At 38.8% G+C, this 3,460-nt stretch overlaps 1 non-coding gene across 1 annotated transcript; it reads right to left on the minus strand.

Annotated features, from left to right (window-relative positions):
* Positions 1-1,082: 1,082 nt before the first annotated feature.
* On the minus strand, positions 1,083-1,189 carry LOC112535395. The gene has a single exon (XR_003079547.2). It is a non-coding gene; the product is annotated as a small nucleolar RNA R71 (small nucleolar RNA).
* Between the last annotated feature and the right edge of the window lie 2,271 nt (positions 1,190-3,460).

Below are 3,460 nucleotides of genomic sequence, written 5' to 3' on the forward strand. Positions count from 1 at the left end.
GTTAGGAATCAGTTAACTCGAGAGAGAGGCCAATTCATTTAAGTATTATCCACAGATTGCAATTCTTAATCAATCAATTTATAATTTATTATTTTTAAGCCGACTAGATCAAAGGATCCCTAACTGGGTTAACTCATCTCATTGTCTTTTCCAAGCTTTCATTCTCTTTATTAAAATTTAGTTTTCATTTGCATTCTCAATCATTTTTAGTTAATGATCTTCACCACCTTTTGATCGGTTAGATAATAGGAATATTATAGTAGCAGTAGTTTCTCAATTTTCGTAGGATACAGCATTGATACTTGCCATAGCTAGATTACATTCGATAGGTGCACTTGCCTATATTGCTAGTCGTGTTTAGCCAGCATCAAGTTTTAGGCGCAGTTGTTGGGGAATTGTTTTGAGAAATATATGTGAACTGCATGTTCTTATTAATTTAGCCATTTATTCTTTGTTCTTTATTTGTTTTTGTCTGATTTTATTCTTTCATTCATTTATGTTGTTGCTTATTCGTTGTTTCAGGTAGTGTATTACTAGGAGATCTAATCCTGATCTAGTAGACCCTCTACCAGAACTAGAGTGATCTCCCAGGAAGTTGAGGAAGCGGTTGAATGTAGAGGAGGAAGAGATTCAGGTTGGGAAAGCCGTAGACAAGAGTGAACCGGAAGACACTACAGTAGAGATGGCAGACGCCAACAATAACAATGAGAATAACCGGACAATGTATGATTTTACAAGACCATCGCCGGAGGGGACGCGAACATGCATTATGAGACCAGCTCTTACCGCCAATAATTTTGAAATAAAGCCTAATGTGATTCCGATGGTGTAGCAAATGGTTCAGTTCAGAGGCTTGCTAGATGAGGATCCTAACACACATATAGCAAATTTCTTGGATATTTGTAATACCTTCAAGATTAATGGAACAACAGACTATGCAATTTGTCTCCGCTTGTTTCCATTTTCTTTGAGGGATAGAGCAAAGCGGTGGCTACAATTGCTACCTCCAAACACTATCAATACTTAGAATTCTTTGGCAAAAATTTTTTTTATTTAGGTACTTTCCTCCCTCTAAAATTGCTAAACTTAGAAATAATATATCTTTTTTTGTGTAGTTTAACGATGAGTCAATGTACGAGACCTGGGAGAGGTACAAGGACCTATTGCGATGCTGCCCACACCATGGACTACCAATCTGGTTACAGATATGAATTTTTTATAATGGTTTGAATTTGGCTACTAAGTAGATGGTAAAGGCACTAGAGCAAGCCCAAAGCTTGATAGAGGAGATGGCCACAAACAATTACTAGTGGCACACTACTAGGAGCAGGACGGAACGTCAATGGAGTATACACCAGTTGGATACCACTGCAGCCTTACTGGCTCAAGTGGAGTTATTATCCAAGAAAATTGATCAACTCCAGATGCCTATCCAAGCTGCTCAAGCAAGTTGTAAGTTTTTTGGTGGCCCGCATTTCGGTATTAACTGTATGCCGGGAGGTATGTTTGCTTCCTCTTCTTTATCTAACCATGAATAGGTGGACTATATGAAGAGTCATCCTAGGCAGCAGAACAACCCGTATAACAACACTTATAATCTGGGATGGAGAAATCATCCAAACTTCAGATGGAGGAACAACAATAACTAGGGGCCACTAGGGTTTCAGCGACTACATCAGCAGCCCCAACAATCTGTTCTCCCACCTCAGTCTCCTTAGGCTCAAGAGAAAAAGCCTAACTTAAAGGAGTTGATGATGAAGTTTGTGTCCACTTCAGAGACTAGATTCCAACAGACGGACGCAGCTCTTAGAAATCAACAAGCCTCCATTCAGAACTTGAAGAATTAGATAGGTCAGATTTCTAAAATGATGGTTGGGAGGCAGTCGAAAACTTTGCCTAGCAATACTGAGTCCAACCTAAGAGAGCATGTGAACGCAATCACTTTGCGGTCAGGTACTTGGTTCTTCTCCTCTTTCTAATAATGATGTTGATGCGCAGGGAGATTCAAGCGGAAAGGTTGAAAATAACAAGGCCAAGGAACCAAAGAAGGAAGAGGTAAAAAAGATTCCACTAAGGGAATACCAGCCCAAAACTCCGTACCCTGCTAGGTTGAAGCAAGCGCAAGTCGAGCAGTAGTTTGGTAAATTTCTTGATGTATTTAAACAACTACACATAAACTTACCTTTTGTTGAAGTTATTTCACAGATGCCTAGGTATACGAAGTTCTTAAAGAAGATCCTTCGCAACAAAAGGAAGATTGAGGACTTGGCATTCATGATGCTAAATGAGGAATGTTCAAAGATTTTCAAAACAAGTTACTGGAAAAGAAACATGATCCAGGGAGTTTTACCATACCTTGTGTTATAGGTGACTTAACTATTAGTGATGCTTTAGCTGATTTAGGAGCTAGCATTAATGTAATGCCGTATAACCTATATGCTAACTTAGGGCTGGGAGAGACAAAACCTACTAAGATGAGTATACAACTAGTTGATAGGTCAGTCAAGTATCTTAAGGGCATTATAGAGAATGTGCTTGTTAAGGTGGATAAATTCATATTTCCTATTGACTTTGTGATCTTAGGCATTGTTGGTGAGAGTAGTGTACCTTTGATTCTAGGTAGACCTTTTCTTGCAACATCTAGGGCAATTGTAGATGTTTGTGATTGAAAGCTTGAACTTAGGGTAGGGGATGAGACTGTCACCTTTGACTTGAATAATCCTATGAAACAGTCTTTAGATCATGTTGATGTTGTGTATTCTATTAATGTACTTGATGATATTGTTGAGACATAGTTGCAGAAATGTTGGTTGAAGACCCTCTGCAAGTTACTTTGCCAAGGAAGATGAGCATGAGTTGTCAAATGAGAAAGTGTTGGAGCAGCTTGAATTTTTGTTAGCAAATGAGCCAAGCGAAGAGGATAATAAGTTTGTTGTAATTGATAGGGTAGATGTACAAAAGTTGAGGTCATCAATTGAGGAACCACCAGTTCTTAAGTTGAAAGAGCTCCCAAAGCATATCGATTATGCATATCTAGACAAAGGCAACATTTTGCGAGACATTTCAGCAGCAGATGTGACACCTGAGGTGAGGGAGATGACATTGCCTTCTCTAAGGAAGTACCAAAACGTGTTTGCTTGGAAGAAGGCTGACATTTTAGGGATTAGCCACATTTACTGCTCACCTAAGATTCTTATGAACGGCATCCATAACCTGGCAGTTCAACCGCAGTGCAAGTTAAACCCGCACATAAAGGGAGTGGTCAACAAGTCCAGCTAAATGACTTGGGGAAAAAGAGAAGCGTTTTTGGGAGGTACCCCAACTTTTATTTTATGTTTTTGACATTTTGATAATTGGTTTTGGATTTTCTCAGTTTTAGTCTTAATTTTCATTTAATTTTTTAGCTTTATATGCCATTTGAGTGTTTTGAGATATGTGGAAGGTAACTTGGATGTTTGAT

This window comes from Ricinus communis, chromosome 10, assembly GCF_019578655.1.
Source record: "Ricinus communis isolate WT05 ecotype wild-type chromosome 10, ASM1957865v1, whole genome shotgun sequence".
Taxonomy (NCBI): Eukaryota; Viridiplantae; Streptophyta; class Magnoliopsida; order Malpighiales; family Euphorbiaceae; genus Ricinus; species Ricinus communis.